The sequence below is a fragment of the Diadema setosum genome, chromosome 6 (genome assembly GCF_964275005.1).
Source record: "Diadema setosum chromosome 6, eeDiaSeto1, whole genome shotgun sequence".
Taxonomy (NCBI): domain Eukaryota; kingdom Metazoa; phylum Echinodermata; class Echinoidea; order Diadematoida; family Diadematidae; genus Diadema; species Diadema setosum.
In genome coordinates, this window is record NC_092690.1 from 9,345,044 (window position 1) to 9,368,147 (window position 23,104).

The window sequence follows — 23,104 nt, forward strand, 5'->3', positions numbered from 1 at the left end:
AAGAAGAGAGGAGAACTAAGCAAAGAAGAGGGCGGCGGACAAAGAAGGAGGACACCACTAGTAGAAGAACTGACAATGTCATCCAGCATTATAGGCGTCCGGATAAATCATCGCTGGAGAAAATAAGGATCGAAAGAATGACTTGCACGATTGTCGATGTCGCTGTTATATCGGAATACATCAGACTAGCCAAGAAAGAGAAGGAAAAGATAGGAAAGTTCCAAAACTTGGTCAGAGAACTTCGCCGCCTGTGGGATAGCCTGTGCCAGGTGCTAGCCCCCATTGTAGTTGGAGCACTTGGAACCACACGTTACTTGAACCATACCTGGGTGTGCGCCGACCAAACGAGTGCAGACACTTCAAAAAGCACCGTTGCTCGGGACGGCGAGAATCCTCAGAAAAGGAGCCAGAAGTCTAGTTCCAGAATGGAACTTGACGCGATCTATATTTGAACTCCAGGAGACATCTTGTGATGATAGAGATAATAATAGTAATTATAATGATAGTGATAATAATGCCAATAAATTCTTAGTACTAATGACAATAATTTAATAGTAATAATTTATCAGTGATAATAATGCTGCTGCATGCAACTGCTCAAAACTACTGCATATCATTACATACCGCTAATCCTTCTATCTACTAAAGATACTCAAAACTATACTATTCTATAAATACTTCGACGACTACGACTACTACTACTCTACTGCCTACTACTACTACTACTACTACTACTACTACTACTACTACTACTTCCACTACTACTACTACTACTACTACTACTACTACTACTACTACTACTACTACTACTACTGTACTACTGTACATTACTACTGCTGCTACTGCTATTCTACTACTACTATACTATATACCTACACGGCTTCTTCTTTTTTTTCCCCTCTTCTTCTTCTCTTCTATTCCTGGAGTATATTGTCTTCTTCTTCTTCTTCTTCTTCTTCTTCTTCTTCTTCTTCTCCTCCTCCTCCTTCTTCGTCCTTTTATTTCTATTCTTCTTCTTGTCTGCATCCTCTCCTCCGCTCTTCGCACCATCTCCTTTCAATACTATGTTTTTGTCCTCCACTTTCAACGGCCATGTGCACGCTTGTCATTCACACTTGCCTCTCGCTCTCACGCTCGCTCTCACCAAGATCATTGCGTTTTCGGAGCTGCGTTAACTTTTATTAATCGAATTTCTTTTCATTTATGCATGTCTCCTTAAAAAAACAAACATCAGAAGAAGCAGCAGCAGGGTATATATACGGTCTCATTCAGATTAAAGAACAACAGTTATCCCGGAGGGCCCCTGGAAATCTGTTACTTAATTTGCATAGATGAAGAGGCGACCTTTTTTTTTCCAATTTAATTTCTCCATCGGACAAAAGACGATTCATTATGTATACAAAGTATACAGACAAAAAGTATACTGTAGGCCTATATTTACTATAAAGAAGAGTGCTAAGTGTCATAATTTATATGTGTGCATGAATGAATAATAGTATGAAACAAATGTAGTAAACAAATAATACATTCTTTGCAGAAATGACATCAAGGAGTAAATAAAACGACGGTATGAAGAAGATGAATGAAAAAGTAATGCTTATATAGACGTGGATACCTCGGTAAATGATGTGCATATTATAAACAATTCACATCATTTACACTGCATATAATTATAACATATCTATCCAAAATGTATCATGTTGAATAAAAGGTATTGACTTCATAGGGTTGGAAAAAACATGAACATTCTCCAATTAGATACCCTAAGACAGTGTTGCCAATCTGACCACCCCCCCCCCCCAGGAAAAAAAAAATCAAGTAATTGATTGGCCATAATTTAAAGACTCGATGTCTTATAATCATTATCATTATCATTATCATAACTCTCATTGGGTACAGCCACTTCAGTAATGTGAGCACTGTTCTCCCAGCGGATCCTGTTCACATCAGAAAAATGGATAAGACTACAAATACCTGAAAAGAAAAAAGAAAACACTAAGAATTTAGAAAGCGTAAGAAAATAATGTTGCTAGATCCTGATTACGATGTTATCGTGATTTTTGTTGTTGTTGTTTATTCGCGTCTACTTCACACGCACTGCACTGCGATGCGGCCTGGGAGTACCTGTTCTGCCTCGTGTTTTGATTAAACGACTTGTTAGAGTCTAATCATTGCGTCTGTATTTGCATCTGGAGCGAGCCTGATTAATTTTCGGTGAATATTGAGGGTTCGCACAGCGCTCGAAATCACATTATTCGTCGTCTAACTGTCGGAAAGGTAGGTATGACACTTTTGAGAATAATATACGCCGTATACTTGTAAGGTTTTCCTGACTGTTGTTTCGTGTTAACTCAGAGAATCGAGTCTGAAAATTTGCTAATTATTTTCCGGAGGTACTCGGGTTGTGGCACTTCACGGCAGCCATACGCCCAGTACACACAATACGTAGGGCAGTCGTTCGCATTGGTATTTTAATATGCAAAATGGCGGACGTTGCAAAGGCGTTGGAAGAAAGGACAGGTACGATCCATTTTACATATTCATATTTTTGCCGACTTGTCACATAATTGATATTCATCTGCTGGACTTTAATTTAGCGGCTTGATGCAATCATGTTTATAATGTTTGACTGCTGAAAAGTTGAGTTTCGTTTGATGAAACATCGGTCGTGAATTTTTGCCCCGATGGCGTATCATTTTCGATCTGTTTTCGCGGCGCTGGGAAAATTCGAACTGTGATGGCGAAGTAGTAGGGTGTGTTATGTGAATGTACGTGTGTGTGGGTGTATGTGTGTGTGTGTAATGTGGGTCTTCTGTCTGCGTGCATGATGTGTAATATCGGTGCTGCTAGCCCAGTCGGCACACGTATGTATACAGTAGCAACGAACTCTCGGTGTACTACGGCTACCGTCGGTGACCTGTGCTGTGTATCGAGTTTCACCTGGCCTGGCCTAGATTCTGTCTCATGGGTTTGAGATTGTAAGGCCATTAAGGGCATGAAGCAAAACCAATCAGGCCTCGAAATTCACACATCTAGAACTGTAATGACCTAGACATGACTTGGTCTGTTTAACAAGCAAGACGATGTGTCACAGTGTTTTTAAAGACAAACGTTTATAAAACGATACATAGTTCGTCAGGTGATGGCAGATGATGCTCACAAAAATGTGATGCTAACGTACTACTATCCATGTAACGTTACTCATTAGATATCTTGAATTCCACCAAACTAAATTGCACCAAAATCACATGATGTGCTTTATAGCGTATTTTCAAGTACTTGGGAGAATTTGAACTAAATTGGTTGTAGGAAAGCATCAACATCGACGTCGACTTTCATGTTGCCACTCAAAACAAACTTTGCTGTTCGCGAGAGATTACGATGTTGTTGATATGTTAGTCGCCTGCACAATCTGAACCTGGGGGGTGTTTCATCAAGTTAGTCAGCGCTGACAAGTTGTCGGTCTCTGACAATAACCATAGTAACAGTCGGTGACCAGAGCATCTCACAGAGCTGCCAAGTCGCACGCATTGTGAGTGAGACTCAAGGTCTGTCTCACGATCTCACACATGACACCCATTTTTCTCGCACATTGGGAGCATAGCTTAAAGGATTAAAGTGAGGGTTGCAATTGAAGGCATATTTCCCTTTTGTCTTTCAAAATAAGTAAAAAACAATCACTTAAATATGCCCCAGCTTGCACCATTAAGAGCTAAAAATTGAAAAAGCTCCCAACTGTGGGAGGGCGGACACCCCCTCCCACTCCCTCCCCTCGCTCAGTCGCTTTGCTCCCTCACACACTGATGAAAATCTCACTCATAAAAATTTTTTGAACTTGGCATGTATGATCTCAGCCAATCAAATCCAAGGATTTTGCTGAAATTGTCAGAGACTGACAACTTGTCAGCGCTGACTAAATTAATGAAACACCCCCTGAAGTTAGCTGTCGTATATCATGCAAAGTATCTTTCAAGTAAAGTACCCCAGGTAATAAACCAAGACTCGACTCAGGAGCTAAAAATCAATGTTCAGTGATTGTGGCAAGTTGAAAGAAGTTGGTTGTGAAATGCACAGTAATGTGTGTGTATCTGTGTGTCTGTCTGTCTCTGTTTGTGTGTGGTCATATGTGCTGTACAAGAACTGCACTTCTTATGTGACATTTAAGTAACTGGCTGTAGATCATATAGATATACATTGATTTTTTTTTTTTTTTTGCTCCCGGATACGTGAAAAATTTGTCGTACATAATATTAGGCAGCTAACTTCAGTTTCAGATTGTGCAGGTAGCATATGCACGCTAGTTGTTTTGAGTGATGACATGAAGTCAACGTCGATGTCGACACTTCCTGATGACCTATTTGGTTCAAATTAATATGAGTGATTGGACATAAGCTATCAAGTGCATCCTGTCAGCTTCATGAAATTTGGTTCAATGGAATTTGAGATGTCTGCATGAATATAAAAGTTTGCTAGTGAAAAAAAAAATGTTTTATGGTGACAGAATAGTTACAGAGCAGGGAGGTGTCTCGCCTCCCTGTAAAACAGAGTAAACACCATTCGATTGAATTGAATGTAGATGGTGCAATGTATATTATGGGGCCTGAAGAACTCTTGTTACAGTAACCCCTATTCCAGCTACTAGATGGTCATTTATTCCTTTATTGATATGCATGATGTACGTGGTAAATGGCAGATATTGGTTGAAGCTCTCGGCACATAAATTCAAAGGAAAAACATGGCTCTAGCCTCTGCTATGTACATGTTTATGACAGCAAATTCAGTCGCCATAATAAGGATGAGCAAATGTGAAGAAAAAACACCTGGAAATAAACAGGTATACCCTTGAAATAAACACTTGTACCTTCCTTGAGATCAAAGATTTAAGATAATGTTACATACAATCATTACATGTCTAACTAAAAAAAAAAAAAATAAAAAAATTGCATGCTTTTTATCTTTGTGCTACAAATGTAGTTCCATGTCCACTTGAAATGCATGAAAATTTCACACACCACAAAAATTTCCACTTGCACAGTACTTGTTGATACTGCCCACTCTGACCTGCTGACAATATTTCTTGTAGGCCAACAAAGAAAAGTAAGGCATGGGAGAAAAATTTCTAGATGTAAACTCAAGGAAAGGAACACAAGTTGAATGGCAGAAAGCCTTTGAAAGCTGATCAACAACATATTTGGTAAACCAGTTACTACAACATGTAGATTGATCCATGCACTGCCATTTTACTGAAATGTGTTTGTAACAAACACAAACAGAAAACTGACCAGAAATGAATATTATTTATTAGTGGAAAAATGAGCAAAGAAAATTTCCTTGTTCATTTTTCCACTAAGAAATATGTTTGTCTCAGATTGCTTGTTTAGATTTTTTTTTCTTTTTTATGTATTTTTTTAAAAATAAATCTTTAGAAACATATATTTCATTTTTGTGCTGTGGCTCATGATAGTGTTGGCATGGTTGTAGACTAATGTCAATCCTGCATGTTAAGTGAACTTCACTATAATCTTGTAGTTACCTTCTGGTTAGTAAAAATTACCTGCCGCTGGGAAGTGTTTACCAATCGTTGACTCGTTTCATTGGAACCATATGAGGTCCATCTGTACAAAGATGATATGACCATAGCAGACTACAGTATAGTCCTGAGTAGTACTCTGGCAGGTGTCTATGGGAAATGTGTGTTGTATGTACTGTAGGAAAATCAACCCATTCTCAATGGGTTAAATATAATATGTTAATGTTTTGCCTGTAACCAGACTTTTAAAGGTTCCCTGAAATACAAATGACATACAAACCAATATTCCTCATGTGACCTCATCTGTCAATCATTGCCGAAGTACCAATATGTTTAACAAAAGACACTGGAATGCACCTTTCCCTTGACTTAGGATAACTTGCATGTTCCCTTGCCATGTCTTTTGTTAGTCACATTAATATCACAGAAACATGCAAGTTATGCCGAGTCGAGGGGAAGGTGCATTCCAATGTCTTGTGTTATACAAATCAGTACTTTAGCAATGATTGACAGATTAGGTGCAAGAGGAATATTGGTCTGGAAGGATTTCTTTGTGGGCGTATCCAAGTAATCTGGAGAAAAATAGAAGAAAACCTAGTTAAAAATATATGGAATGTTTCTAGATATTCGTTTCACCGCAAAAGTGATATTGAGGGTATCATACAATTGTCAATCAACACAAATCATTATGTTTCAGAGAACCTTTTATGGCACACATTTATGCCTACATCTGGGCAGTTTCTACTTATCGTAACCTTTAATCCTGTAATTATGTCTAACTTTGTTGTTAAGGAAAACATCAGGGATGTTTCTGTGCAAGTAAATATGCACGTTTTCTCCTCGTACACTTTTCATCACCATTTGCCCTTTCTTGCTACCGTGGGAATTTCAAAAACACTTGCTGAGCTGTTTACGGACTTCTACTGAAGTGCTACTGGCTAGAAGAAGCAAATCATAAACACTTACCTTTCTCTGTGCTGGTGAAATTATCCCATGGGCTTGTATTTTTGACCGCATATGATAACATGTGCATTAAGAGTCTGTAATATTTTGCATAAATACATACGTACAAGCTGTAGTGTTCCTTAAAAGTCTTGATACAACATTGTAAAACTTGTTTGTGTGTGTGTGTGTGTTCCAAAGATGTTTGATGACTGGTAATGCCAGGTAACAGGAGGTGAGATTATTACCTTTATTTTCTTTTCTTTATTTATTATTATTATCATTTTGTTTTGTTTTTTGGGGGGGGGGGGGACGGAGATGGTCCCCCCCCCCCAAAAAAAAAAGGAAAAAGAAAAAGGAATGCTGACTTAATACAACATTTTGCTTGTTTTACCAGACAGGTGTGCGCATTTGTTAGCTTCAGTTTAGTCTGATATGTACAATCAAAGATGTCATTGTATTTCAGGCAAATATGAGATGCATTACATTACCTTAAAGTCTATAGTAACACATTGCGAATGCAAAACTTGTTAGGAAAGAGAGGGGGGGGGGGAGAGAAAGAGAGAGAGAGAGATCCTTGGCCATTTTTTAAAACAGTGTATGACATACATTGTACACTATTAAAAGTATCGGTATCAAAATGCTGCTCTCAAAACTACATGTATCTGCAAAGAAGCTCAGTATACCAGTTTGCATAACGTTCAACAAATTTACTAGACGTCATGCAGTAGAAATGTTCTTTTGTTACAAATTTCTGGACAGGCTTTATAGTATTTGATCTTTGATGTTTTCCTCCTTTTTTGGTAGAAATTTAGATGAGAAAGTTAGGTGTATGCAGTCCATCAGAAAACCTTAGGTGTATTTAGTGAAGTTCAAATAAACAAAGATTTATTTATTTTTGTATTCTATATTGAAATAACACATTGTGATGTGTACAGTTTTATCATACAATATCTTCTTTGATACTGTATAAGCTGCTATTTTCGTGAATGAGGAGGTCGTGGACATTTTCGCGAGATTTTGTTTCTTGCGAAATGACATGAAGCTGTCGTAAGTGCACTATTACACCAGCGCATGGGTGAAATTTTTGCGTGTTGTTGAATTCATGGTCCAACAGTGATTCGCAAAATTTGCAAATATAAAATCCTCGCAAAAAAAAAAATTACAGTAGTGAAGGTCAAAATTTTACTTGTGGGGTTGCATGCACTCTTTTTATTTGGATTCAAATGCTGAGGTACAATGTAAGTTTACGTGTACATATTCAGTTGTACGATATCCGAATTGCAATTTTTAGTGCTTTAAAGACGTGGTAGCGTTGGGATTCATGGGTGGCCAGATTGATTCGTTGCCCACCGGGATACAATCGAAAACCACAAATAGCACCGGTCAGCGAATGTGTGCATCAAAGCATACGCTCATCGGCAACGGTCGACTCCTGTCAAGATACTTTTGCTGTGTTTGTACTTACACAAAGATCAGTAATAAACCTGTACATGATTCGTTAAATGATTCTCAAATATATATCCGATCCGGGCCAGCCTTCCCATTCTATGGCATCCCCACACTATCGGGTCTTTAATGTATTTCTCTAGCTTGGGTAATGATACAAAATTGTGAAGCTACATTGTACATGTACAGACTGTATGACCTTCACTTAGTCTAATGAGTATACAGTGTATGAGTCAATGTGCTGGATTTATGCAGATTATTATTAAAACTATAATTTTAATGGCTCTCAGAATCAAACTTGACAGTTGTGGATTAACCTGCTGAGGACGAGTCCCGAGTATCCTCGGGCAGGTGTCTATGGGAAATGCGTGTTGCAGCAAAATCAGTCCACCCTCAACGGGTTAATGAGATGAACCCTTCTTTTTGTACGAAGCCTCTCACGATTTCTCTACACTTCTGTACATACTGTATTTAAATATGAAGCTGTGTTCATTTGAGCTGAGACATCATGTTGGATACTGTGAAAGTGGGAATTTTTGAGCACTTCGCACGATATGCAACTACAGTAGCACAAAAATAAAAGGCATGCAAAAATCTTTGCTTCACTACACAGTGTATGTCACACTACAGTTGACTCATAATTAATATTTTGATTCTGATGAATTAAGAACCTGCAAAATTTACTTTATCCAGCTGAGTACAAAATTTTACTCACATGAAAATATCTACTTTTACAGGAGTGCTGTAGCTTTATCCAAAGAGACAGATTTTATTCTAAGTGAAATTAGTTTTACAGCAGCTTTCTTTTTCAAGGTGATTAAAACAATATTTGCTGAAATACATGCCCAAAGTTTCACTTCCAGTGGTTACATTACCCCCCCATTTCTGAATGGACCACGTAATTCTGACAGCATTATCTATGGGATTCGATGATATTGAGTATGGTATACTTTTAGTCATCACATACTTTCACATTTGAAGCAGATAGCATTTCTTTTTGGAACCCTGTTTTTTTTTTTTTTTTTTTCATAGCTTCATATGTTCAGCAACTCTGGTAGCGTGTACAGTAGGACCACACAGCTCAGATTTTTAAAGAGAAACATGCACTAACAGTACACCTTTACAGAAGCAATATCTGCTCTATATACAGTAGTACTGCAATAACATTGCATATCGTCGCTGGGGTGACAAGACCTATCTGCAATTTTGGTGAAAATGACTTCTTTGGGTTAATGGTCAAATAATCAGTTAAGTGATGTCCTGTCCAAATCCTAGATGTCTTACCCCCAAAATGAAGCCACCACGACATGTCAAAGGAATGTCTATCCCATTGGATACAGTGCTTTGGCTGCCATATTTTTTTTTTTTTTGCTCTCCTGAACATTTGACATTTTGTAGATACGAGGTCTTGTCGCCCCAGCAACGATGTGGTATATAACATGTACAGAGTGCTTCTACCAATCATCTAGTACCTCCTTGCTTTTACTTTATAGTGCATCATGTACCAGACAAACTACATAATTTGTCAAAGTACATGTACATGTAGGTACAAATGTATGAGCAACTCAACTCTGTGACGAATAAGAATGAATGAAAGTGAACCACTTTACACACTATTTTTCACTTGAAAATGTATCCCAATAGACCAGTTCTGTAATGTATGTCTTCAGATTTGATGGATAATGCTTTGTTCACAAAAGTTACCCTTTACAACCATAAAGCATGCAGGAGGCTTTCCCTACATAGCAACAAAGTTAATTCTTGTATAAGAAACTTAATGGGAGGGTACAGGTGAATGAAATTGTTGGTACTAGTCTGTAGGAAAAGAAACATCCATGCATTGTAATGTGTTAACAGAAGCGGTCTATTGAGTACATATTAAAAGTATGCACATTGCAGTTTTAGAATATGGCATGCTGTTTTATTTTTTCCTCATATTGGTTGGTTTCCACTATGCAACTGTGCCAAAATTTTGTTTTTATGGCAGTCCTGATATATGGGTTGCTGTCGGACTGCAATGTGGGGTCATTTGTATTCATTGCAGTATGCAATCAAGTGCCTGCGATTTGAACTTTTGATACTGCCCCCCCCCTCTCTTCTTGCTTCCATGCATAATTCAAATGCTTTACGGCAACCTATGCGTGGTGAACGAAATTCACTGAGCGAAACATTAAATACTCTATAACCAATTCCGACCCTTCCCAAAGATCTCATGTACAGTACTTCACATGTCTCTGAACTGAATTATAAACTGTTGTACAATATGTATTAGGTGAGTGGTGTTACTATCCCAATGATTTCGCTATGATAGTGTAAAATGAAAGTAACATTTGGTTTGTAAAAGAATGTATGTGTTTAACTCCTGTAGCTAACATTATGGCATTTGGAACTTGTCATAAATGAAGAGTAAATGAAGAATGAAATATGGACTCTTCACATGTACAACCATCATGGCATAGCCTTTGAAATTTCAAGTCATTTGATTGTTTCATAAGTATTTGACATTGTGACACGTATTTTCGATGATTGGAAAAATGGCTTAATGGTTTGATCATGCTATATCATGTGACGGAGCTGTTTTTATGTTTTTGTTCTTTTGTGCTACATGTGAAAAACAATTTGATATATTATATATGAAAACTTAGGTTACTTGTTTTTTCTTGTTTGGTAATCACTGCAAATTATACTAAATAATTATTTTCCTTGTACAGTATATTGCCAATGGGCAGTAGTGCTTAGCCTTCTAGAAGAATTTCTTCACATAAATCTTAGCATGTGTGCTAGCAGATCAACAGTCTATGGCACAAGCAGAAAAGGATAGAGGTAGACAATGAGAGTTTGCATTGAAATAAAAACAGAAACACAAAGGCAGTGCTAGAGATATATTGAAACATGAATAAATGCGTCGAATATACAGATATCTCTATACAGAGAGAAGGGAAGAGAAAGATTATATCTTCTGGAGCAGCGGGCTTACACCTGTACTGCATACGTAAACGCTCTCTCTACTTTCAACCACTCACTGTGGGTCTGTGCAGAGCAGTATGCATGAGGCGGCCAAAAGGGCCATGCATAAATGCATAAAGAGTCGCTGTCCCTCAGCACAGCACAGGCCCTAATGCATTATGCATTGAATCACCCACGCACACACAAGGCAGCGCAGACACTCCGGTTGTTTGTATGCTGTACCAGGGATTGAAAAGAGGGAGGAGGGGGGGGGGGGGAGGGGGTACTGTAAAGAAAGAGAGAGGAGAGGAGAACAGAGAATGAAAGAAGAAGAGATGGTATAAAAGAGATGGCAAACATTACACAGTTGACCCCAGTGAGCTGGGGCCTCCCAGAGTATGCATTTATTCAGAATTTTGAATAGCTGCGTGCATGTCAATACACACATCCAGGTCCTTGCAGTGGCTTGTGCTCACACAGCAATGCACACAAAGGGGCGAGGTATTAGCATAATGGGTCTAGTCTCTGTGTACAGCAGTTTTAGTACAATATGTAGGTGAACCATTTGCAGGGACTGAATGCACTAATACATTGTACATTCAAACATGACTACAGGACTCTGTACTAGAGAACAACTTACTACTTTAACATTGTAATGTTTTGTCTTTTATTGTCATGCAAAACTTTAGTTTAACCTTTAAAAGTGTACTTTGTATACAAATCAAAGTAGCTTGCATGAATTATTGGAGTTCTTGCCATAATTCTTCTGCCATTAAATTCAACAGGGGCTCACTGATGATTTTAAAGTACAGTGTATGTTGTGATTGATTAAGTAGAGTATGTTGTCATACATCCATGTTTGAATGTATTCTGATGTCCTAGTTGAATACACTGTGTATTCCCCAGTTTCTTGAATCTTTTAGGAGTTTTGAGATGTAGATGTGTGTTTGTCTGTCTGTGTTGTGTTGCATGTTTCTGTTGTGTTGTGTGTGTGTGTACATCATATGTGCTTGTGTGTGTACTGGTACAAAAGTCTTTCTACAAAGCGAATGGTGTTATGCGGTCTTCAAACTGCATTGCCCAGTGGTATGTAGTAAATTTCACAGTGTAGAGCGTACATTGTACAGTCGTAAGATTTTCTTTTTTCTGTCAGACCATAGAATGACTGCAAACTTTTGCATGGCTGATGTCCACAAGAAAGGAAGCCATTCCAATCCTTCCCCCCCCCCCCTTCCCTGTGATGTGAAAGAAAAAAAAAAGAAGCTAAGCACAATGAGATATACTCAACAACTCTACAACAATTTGACTTTGTTCTTTTTCTTTGCCCCCCCCCCCCCCCATCCAAAAGCCAACACAAGAAAGAACAACTTTTTTCCCCCCTCTTGTACCCCACAGCTGCGGAGTCTTGCGTTCATGAATTTTTCATGATGTAGAATATGTTCAGGGGGTTCTACCCGCGCTGATTTGTTCCATGGCTGCCCACCCCGGGAGAATGGATGAATTCATTGACTCTACATAAATATTCTTCCCCTTTCCCCTCTCTCCCCCTCCTCCTCTTCCTCCTCCTCCTCCTTCTCCAAGTTCTTCTTCTACTTCTTTTTGTTTTTCTTCTTAATCTACTTCAGTTTTCTACTTGTCATTTCTTCTTCTCATTTTTCTACTCTTCTATTGCTTTGCTTTTAATTTCCTTCTCTTCCTCTTCCACCTACTCTCTACATTTTTGTTCCTTCTTTAATATGTCCTTTTACAGTTAAACGATACAAAAGAAAGGGAACGATCTAGCAGAAAGTGTGTTACCATGGTAACAGCATACCATGGCCCCAAAATCCTGTAAAAGGCTTGCTGATCAGTTGCAAATTGTATTTCTTCAATTTTCAGTTGATTCAAACAAAATCATAGCACACGTGTTGAGTGTAAAATTGGGAAGAGCAAGAGTAGCAGAAAATATGTCGCCATAGAAGGAGAACGTCTTGGCTGGAAAATCAGGTAGAAGGCTTGTGGATCGATATACTTCTCCAGTTTTCAAGTGTCCAAATCAAAATTAGCACACATTGCGAGACATGTTTTCTAAGAGTATTTTGTGATGGAAAGTTCACAGTAATAGCACATTGCCTGCACAGATGGGTTAAAGGCTTGCAGATCAAACTACTGCAGTTTTTCAGTCATTCACTAATATTGGCCCACATGAAAAACTTCATAAAGTTGTGCAAGATAAATTTTACTATGGTTCCAGTGGTATATGGCCCCAAAATTTGGTAGAAGAGGACTTGACACCTTTGAAAACTTTTTTTTTCCCCTGGTGACCCGTTTGAGCCATTATTGAACAATCTTAATAGAATTTGACATTTGATGGCCAAAAAAAAAAAAAAAAAATGTGGCCTAAAATAAAAGGAAATATAAAAAATCATTTTGAATTCTATCTGCTTTAATTGCTACCAAAAAGTTAATGGCCCTGGGCCACCGCTATTAAATATCGAGCCCTGTAGCAGCCTTCCAAATGGAACTTCTCCAGTTTTTAAGCAATTCAGAAGAAAATTGGCATGTATGGGGACTTTGATAATATATTGTATGGCAAAAGAAATTTTGGAAAGTACATATGTAGCAAAAGTATCCTGCTCTTGCTCTCCTCATTGTATTCTTTTGATATGTCATTGCACTTCTCTCATATTCAAATTGCTGCTGCCTTCTTATTTAAGGATGGCAGTGCATGGATTTAACAAAAACTTAAATGATTCATAACTCTTGAATGCATTGTACAATTTCCTACAAACTTCAGTGATGTACGGTATGTTCAACTAGTAATGCTGCAGCATTCACTGAATATTGGAGTATATTTTCATTTAGCTTTTGTAAACATAAATTTATACCAAACAAAAGTTTGTGAGCATGAAACTACAGCAACAATCATTGCTTGATCTGAGATCAGTGAATTCTAATGGCATGCGTAATTGATAGATAAAAAAAAAAGAAACCTGTCATTGTCAGAATAAAAAGCAGGTCATCTCGAAGCCCAGTTGACACTCACATGCTGATAGTGCAATAGCACTGCATACAACGTACCGTATGTCTGTTTTTGTGAATTTTCTTCGTGCCTCCATTGGCAGAGCACCCTTTCTTGCACCAGAAATCTGATTTGGGAACATGTTCGGTAATATGTCAACAGCATGCATGGCAACAAATATACTATTTAATATGGACTGAGGTATTCCCCTGTTGTGTGGATTTCTTATTTAACCCGTTGAGGACGAGTCCCGAGTATACTCGGGCAGGTGTCTATGGGAAATGTGTGCTGTAGCAAAATCAAACCGTCCTCAACGGGTTAAAATAGTTGTACTTCCATTCTCACTTAGCCTTATACTGTCAAGGATCATGGGTTAGTTTATGATTTTCCCACACAGGGCGACTTGCTCGAGACTAGCTTTTCACAGCGGAGGGCTGCAAGAAGAGGGGTGAATGTGCAACAAGGATACCAATTGACCGCTACCACTTTGATAGAAAAATCGTGGAGAAAATAATGGTTTGTTCAGGGAATCCAAACCAACTTCACAAAGACGTAGTGGCTGCAGCTGATGGCATGTGCTTGTACGATTACCTCATTCCTTGCCATCAGTCGCAAATAAGACACGCCTTGTAAAATTAAAAACCTAAGCCATTAGGCCTTCATTAAAAGCCTTTTCTTGGTCTGATGTCGCTTTTGCCAAAGACCCTTGCACTGTCGTTAGTGCTGACAATCACAAATAAAGCAAGCTGAAACCAAGCGTGTCAATGCTAAGGCCTTCTGAGTTCGCTATGAATTATTATTTATGAGCTGGGAAACGCTCAAGAGACGCATGCTGCTGCTACTATCACCAAAAATTTAGACACTGAATAATTCAGTTAACAGGTACCGTAGTCACTTACATGTGTACACCATACCAGTTGCTAACTTTACCCATAGGCTGTCAGTGTGCAGATACTATTTAAAATGTGCATTCACCAGCTTCTTTGGACAGAGCCCTACTGAGTTGATGTGATATTTGCTACCAAAGGCTGGTCGCAAGACTACTATTAAAATTCAAAAGCATAAGTTAAGAAATTAAGGATTAGGTACACAAAGGCCCCCTCACAGGGGCTAGCCTCTCATCTGTGGCTCTACTGTGCCTCACGTAGCAACTCTTTGCTCGTGTCTGTTTTAAATAGGAAGAAAGCCTTTAAACAGAGGTTACCATGGCACTGATATTGCTCTCCTGTACAGTAACTTTTTTAGTTGTATTCACATTGAGGATGAAATAAACCTCACCATGGTCTATTATGATGTGAATCATTGCCGTAATATGAATGAATATCGCCGTAAATACATGGCGATATTCATTGCGAAATACAGTGGTATTTAGGGTGGTAATTCCAACTACGCACGAAATACGCATGCAAGATTTGACCGTCGATTGTATCACGCGATATTATTGATTGCACAGTGGTGAATTTTACGCGTAACGTGACACAGTTTGTGTCTTTTTTCGCAGGAGATATGTGCATAATCATGCCCAATGCTTACCAGAAATACCACACTTAATGAATGAGATGGGTACCCAGTGAATCGTGCAGTATCAGGACCATGGTAATTCTTATGTGAATGTACCTTTTGTTGTGTACAGAGAAACAGTTTACAGTAATGTACATGACTCCAATTTGACGCATGTGGAACTATCAAGTATTAGAACATTCTCCCAACCAAAGCGTTTAACTTCTTGTGTGTTTGTTTGTTTGTTTGTTTCATTTCCATCTGAGAAGATGGCTGAATGGCCCATATGCAGCTGCAATAGCTGGTCTTCCGTAAATGGCTTGTGTAAAACATATATCAAACATTATTGATCATCAGATTTGTGTAAAGTTCAAGCATTGCTGCAAGGACCTCGCCTCAACTTCAAACTTCAATGGACTGTGCATCATTTCATGGCACATTTTATGCAAATTTTATTGTGTAAATTACAACAGGATAGGTTTCTCATCAAAGTCAGCAGCAGTAAAGCTACAGTAGAACAGATTTTCCCACTTTGATAACAGCATGTTGACCCTTATGAATCTTGAGCGCCAAGGCTTGTAGCACGGAGTATCTTGATACTATTATGAGACATGTATTTCAATTTGATTACTCCATACATTGATTAGCATAATTGTATGCCCATGCTGTCCGCACACAAGACGGGCGCGAATACACAAGAAGAGATAAATATCTAATCAAATGATCCGGCTCTCTTGTTGCTGAGTAATCCAAGGACATAATTCTTGCTCCAATGGGCAAAATGTCAGATTTATGCTCGATGTGAATATACAGTGTACGTGTAGGTCACTTTTTTATGGTCTTCATCATTTAAAAGTCATCCCTACTTTCTATGTTGTGCACGTGTGATATAATAGCCAAGGATTTTAGGATCCAAATTCAGATGAAATGTGAAGTGATGTAAAAATTTTTGACAGGACTAAAAATCTGTTTTTAAATATAGCACTTGATAAAGCTCATATAGACAATACCTCTCATCATATCAGAACTATAAAAATGGCTATTATGCAGTGCATTGCATACAGGTGAACCCCACCTTCTGGTAATACAAGGCATTTATGAGTGCTTTACCAGAATCTAGTGTAATTATCAAATATTAAGTGCTGATAAGAAGACACAGCCCCACACTGTTAAGTAGCAATGGTAATTGAAGGTTTGATGGTCCTTGACCTTCCTTTTTAATTGTTAAGGATGCAGACCACCCCCCCCCCACACACACACATACACACATTACCACACCATTAATTTTGGTATAGAAGGGACTTCTAAAATGTAATATGCAGAGTGTGCAGGTTTGTGCAGGGTTGAATAAGGATGATCCAGATATGTATCTTGACCACACAGATTTTCTGGAGAACATTACATACAGTGTAATATGAGTATTAAAGTAACTTAATTTTCAACCAAAAATGGGTTTTTGAAGGTTTTATGACATACAAATGCATGTTGATTTGTGTTGATTCATGATACCCTCAACATCACTTTTGCAGGGAAATGAATATCTAGAAACATTCCATATATTTTTAAATAATTTTTCTTCTATTTTTCTACAGATTACTTGAATACACCCACACACACACAAAAAAACAAACAGCAACAACTACCTTCCAAATCAAAATTTTGGTTGTGACCTATGTCAAACATTGCTTAAGTATCGATATGTTTAACAAAAGACATTGGAACGCACCTTTCCCCGTAACACAGCATAACTTGCATGTTTCTGTGATATTAATGTGACTAACAAAAGACATGGCAAGGGAACATGCAAGTTATGCTCGGTCGGGGGGGGGGGGGGTGCATTCCAATGTCTTTTGTTAAACATATCGGTACTTTAGCAATAATTGACAGATGAGGTAACAACAGGAATATTGGTTTGGAAGGATTTTTTATTTTTTTTTTTTTTTGCGGGTGTAGCCAAGTAATCTGGAGAAAAATCATAGAAAATAATAGTTAGAAATATATGGAATGTTTCTAGATATTCGTTTCCCGGCAGAAGTGATGTTGAGGGTATCATAAATCAACACAAATGAACATGTTTAATTTGTATTTCAGGGAACCTTTAAAATCGCCATCAGAGACGATACACTGGCATTGAGCAGTCATGGTTTTCAGAGTAGTTTGTCTGCCAGAATGTTACTGGTCTGTTGTTTGTTAACCATCATTTCGATATTTATCTGTTCGAAATAAATTCTGCACTGTGGTTCACATGCTGTTAGGGGCTAGTAGGGGCCTATGTCTCTATGGTAAAGTCTACATTTGTTTCAGGAAATTTTTTTTATTTTCAGATTTTTGACTGCTTTGGGTACATATTTGCACATATGCAGTAATCTAAAAAGAAATTAAGCAGACACCAGTCTCCTATTACAGTGCAAAAGAGTGTGCCATTTATAGCAGCTGCACTATAGAAATGTGCCTTTTTGTTATTATCATTATTTTGTTCTTCTTCTTGTTGTTATTATTATTATTGTTATTTATCCTTTCTAGGTACTAGTAATTGATCTGAAGTATGTTTGAGAATTAATAGTGGATAGAAAAACCTTTATCAGATTCATGAACCACAGCACAGTGTACAGCTAACCAAGATTGAATAGCATTCAAATTCTTCAGAAGGTCGCATATTCGGGACTGTCTTTCAATAGGCTTCTCCACTGATGGCCGAGGACGAGCGGGTTAAAGCGGCAAGGGACGGTTCCCTTATTCTGCCAATTCTCCGAGCGTGATTAGCATGCATGATGCGCGGTGGTAGACGCTGAGCTGCCATGTATATTCATGGCACGAACCGCCAGCTATTGTTGAATTATTCATAGACTTCCCAGCATTTTTTTCCATCCGCTATTTCTCTCTTCTTCTTTTTTTTTTTTCTTCTTTTTCTAAACCATGGCTCCTGGGCATGGTCATCTCTATACATGGCGGTGGAGACGCTCTTGAAATCTCTCCTGGTATAGATAGAATATGAAAGACGGATCGTGGAGAGACTGGGGGCGGGGGAGGGTGGGGATGGGGGGAGGGGAAGGTGAGAAAAAAGAAGGGAAAACAATCGAGGATAAAGTTTGAGGAATGCACAGGGTCTCACGTTCCTGTCCGAGGCGGGCACTTTTTCCAGAGTTGAGGCGTGATGACATGGCAAAGTTTTCGGGGGAACCCTTCTCAGCCCTCACTCTCACTGCTTCCAAATTGTCCTTGTGGCAAGGTGCTACATAAGCGCTTGCCTGAATGTCCCGGGGCAAGTGAAAATCAAAGTCGGGCAAGTGTTTTGGAACAGTGAGAAAAAAAATGTTCGCCCGAATTTAGCAAGCAAAAGTTTTTGAAGCAACCTTCTTTTTTTTCACTCCCCCCCCCCCCCCAATCAACAAGCCCAAGAAGTCAACCATACAGAAACCCCAAAATAATGACTTTAGGATGATGCAACACACTTTGACACCATTGTTCATTTCAGCAGGGAGGTTTTCCTCTCACTTCCCGGATTTCAGCAACTTTCAAACACTAAACATGAAGAAGCCCAAATGCAAAGCAACACCAGCACTTGATTCGAACCAAGTTTTAATTTTGTAGGTTTATGCTTTCCATTTTTTTTTTTGGGGGGGGGGGGGAATGGGGAAAAAATTTGGGAAGTAGTGGGATATTTGTTGAAGAGTGGCATGCAAATTAATTGGAGATTTGTTACATATTGCTATCATATTAACTTCATAGATCTATATATATATGTGACTCTGACTCGTGAGTCATAATGACTTTTTTTCTGAAGAGCATATGAAACTTCAGTTTCTTTGTATAATCGCTTTATTTTGTGGAAATTTGGGGTCTGTTGTTTGCTTTGGCTCAATTTGTGCAGACTTGACTTGTTGAACGAGTGGATTTACAGTTTCCAAGCAATTCTCTCCGTTGATCACAAAGTAATGCATGTATTGTCCGTTTATGAGGCAGTGTGACCCAGCTTTGTATATCTCTGGAATTTTGATGAATGATGATGTGATTTTGATATGTGATGAATTTGCAGGTTTACAGACTCTGAAATTGGTTCTGCATTTTTGTCTGATTTGATTGATTTTGATGGATTCCATGCAATCTGTGCATGTATGTAGAAGCGAACAGGAAGAAGGCTGATGTGTAGGTGTTGGATTATGTAAGTGTGAACAAGGCCCCTTACAAGATGTATAATCGTGTTGGTGCGGCTATATAGGGTATGTACGTGTTTATTCATTCCGGTCTTGATTTCCATGCTTTGGAATATTTGCGGAGCCTAGCACTGATCCCTATTTACGGCAAGTAGATTTCGGCGCTACCATCGAAAGCCGGCTGGAGTATTTGCAGCTTGAAGTCATGGCTTTACAACAGCTCATATTGTTTTAGGCTACTGATGCATAATTGATATCGAATCTATCTTCTGCCTTGTTGAAGTTACAGTGTAATGTTTTTTTTCTTTTTCTTTATGAGCAGTTTTGTTATTTTGAACCCTCCATTTTCTTTTTCTTTTCTTTTTAGCTCACCTGAGCCGTCATCCATCGTCCGTCATCCGTCGTGCGTAAGCTGTTTACATTTTCATCTTCTTCTTGAAAACCCCAAGACCGATTTTGACCAAACTAGACAGGTAGCATCACTAGGGGGTTAGGATCTCAATTTATTAAAATGGGCACCGTGCCCCACCCAGAGGGCCCCAAGGGCCCCCAATCCCCCAAAATTAAGGAATCTTGAAAATTTGGACCCTTATGGTACATTTCCATCTTCTACTTGAGAATGCCTGGTCAAATTTTGGTAGAGCTGTGAATAGTTTAGATAAGTGACTGCGTGAAAGGTGAACTTGCGATACTCAGGTGAGCGCAAGACCCCCGGGTCTCTTGTTTTACAGTGTATAATCACAGATGATACATTTTTAAGAGTTTTAGTGTGCCAAACTCAGGCCTGGCCAAACTACTTGTACTAAGTGTTACAAAAAACATTTCCCACTTTTGATCCTTAAGAATAGTTTAAAAAAAATATATCAGAACACTGACTTTGATATGAGCAATAGCCGAATAGTGTACAATTTTGTTGGAGGTAATTAAGATATGAAAGCATAAATCAGTTTCATTAAATTCAGGATATATTTTTAAGTTAGGTTTTAGATTTTGCTGTATTGTCAACCCTCTGTACAAAACTTTAATTTTGCACAGGGGTCAATTGGTGTGTATGGAAGTGTGTGGTACACACCCAGACAATGGTCCTGAACAATGGCCAGGGTTTGCATGCTCTGTTACATATTCATGAGAAATTGCACTATCACAGCTACACAGTGTAGTCTTTTTTCATCCTGAATGTAGGATATGCAAGCACATGAAAACATACAGTGTGCTTGCTTTTTTCATGTGCATGCATTTTACCTTTACCATGAATTCAGACTAGACCCCGTTTACAGTGCGGGGCTGGGCCGAGCCGCGGCCGAGCCCCGCAATTTTGTCCGTTTACACTGCCGGGCTCGGCCACGCTTTTAATTCAAACCTGTCAATACTTTGTTGTAGTGGCGCTCTGCTTGTAAACAAATGCAATTTGGTATAGTCTGGTTTTCAGACCCTTTGCCAACTGGATTCCGTGGCGACAAAGTCGCCGTTCGGGCAAAGGCCTTTGCCGAAGGAAAAATCCTTTGCAGGACAAAACCACCTTAAACTATACTAGTTTTCAACGTTGAGGGGGTTAATATCCTGAATAGCGAAATAGTACGGGCAGAGGGTCTGGAAGCCAGACTAAAATAGGCCGCGCATTTGGCCCAGTTTGCGTTTATACTGAAAAAAGGCTGGGCTCGGCTGCGGCCAAGCCGCGGCCAAGACCACCTCCAGAGCGTGGCCAAATGCGTGTCCAATTTTGGCCCCGCATTTGGCCGTTTGTGCATTTACACTGAAATGAAGACGGGCTCTGCCACGGCCGAGCTGCGGCCCAGCCCCGCACTGTAAACGGGGTCTACCACTGCCCAGGGCGATCCATCATGAATTATCAAAAGCACTCATGTACCTTGGAGCAAGCGTCCAGAAGCCTAGTTAGCAGAGCTCTGAAAAGGTGGTATTTGTGGTATTCATGTCTATTGTTCAGGGTCATTGTAAGCACACACTCACATACACTTCATTGGTTTTTGTGTACAGTTCAATTTTGAACAGAAGGTTCAAATTTGACCAATAACTTTAGAATTAATCATGGCTATAATGAAACTGATTCATGCTCTCATATTCAAATCGCCTCCAACTATTAAAATTGTACACTATTCATCTATTACTCATATCAATGACAGTGTTATCTGATATAGTTTTCAAACTCTTAAGGATCCAAAGTGGGAAATATTTTAGTTACACCTTGACCTTGTACTAGCATATCGAGGGTTTTATTGTTCCAGTGCTGTAATGTCATGACTTGTCATGGCCTTCTTTTTCAGCAACGGATTTTATAAAGGGAACCCAAACCCAAAGAGCAATGTGGATTGAGTGAAAAAGCAACATTTATTAGAAGAACTCCTCAGTGAAAGTTTGAGGAAAATTTGACATTCGATTCCAAAGTTATGTATTTTTAAAGTTTGGTGTTGGAACCACTGGATGAGGAGACTACTTGAGGTTATGGTGTCATTGATTATGGTGTCAACAATTATAAAGAAAATATAAAGACAATTCTACTATGCTTTCACTTATCTATCACAATGAAAGAGCACTTGACTAACCGCTTTCAGAAAGCAGGGGGAATAATTACTTCCCGTAACATATGTCAGTATCAAGTTGATGGAATGTGAATTTTCTTGAAAAATGAATTTTTGTGGAATTCCCTTTATATATTGTCTTAACATTGTTTTCCACAATGACATCATATCCTCTTATAGTCTCCTCATCCAACGGTTTAAACACCAAAACTTTGAAAATTCATAACTTTTACGTCAATTGTCTGATTTTCCTCAAACTTTCACCGATGTGTTCTACTGATGTTGCTGCTTTCACTCGACCCACATTCTCTTTGGGTTTGGGATTCCTAAAAGCAGATTTTAACTTGTCATAACTTTCAAACCAATTGTTCAAAGCGCATGAATAAGACTGGACATAGACAGAAATTACCCGCAGTACCTTCCTTTGCTGCATCATCCAAAATGAAAACAGAGATTTCTTTGTTGAATATGAACAATGTGTACCAGTATAAAGTATGTTTCACAACTTGCATGATAAAATTAGTTCAGGTAAAAGGCCTCTGGAATTCTAGTATGCATATTTGTTTGTCTGGATGTGTGTACAGATCTCTGCATGTATTGTACAAAGTATACAGTTCTATTTTGTAGCGACTCAGATTGTAAATCTGCGCAAGAAAACTTGTATAACTTGATAGATTGGTGTCATTGTATTCTGAAGTGCGTTCCGAAAAGTAGTGCAGACTTCTCATGGTTTATGTAAACATAATCAGTTTGGTCTTACTGGGCATTATTTAGCTGCAGATGGCTTAGCCAGGAATTCCTCTCCTGAAAGGGGTATGAGATAAATGTACAAGTGTGTAGGTGGCCAAAGAACATGAGATTAGCACTAGTCCAATTTCCATTTCATTTCATATTTATGCAAACTCCAGAACTGATTTAATTTGTTGACTAATGCATCTGCTGAATGAATCTTGTTTTGAAAAAAAGAAGTTTTCAGGCCCATCAATTTTGTTCTCTGGTTCAGTGAGATCTGGAACTCAGAATCCAATTTAGTCTATAGTCTCTG

At 38.7% G+C, this 23,104-nt stretch overlaps 1 protein-coding gene across 1 annotated transcript in view; it reads left to right on the plus strand.

The window, feature by feature from the left end:
• The first annotated feature begins 2,208 nt into the window (after positions 1 to 2,208).
• LOC140229938 (uncharacterized) overlaps positions 2,209 to 23,104 on the plus strand; it is a 58,291-nt gene continuing 37,395 nt past the window's right edge. The window contains exon 1 of the mRNA XM_072310137.1: positions 2,209 to 2,277. The gene's annotated coding sequence lies outside the window, so the exon portion shown is untranslated. The remainder of the gene's footprint in view (positions 2,278 to 23,104) is intronic.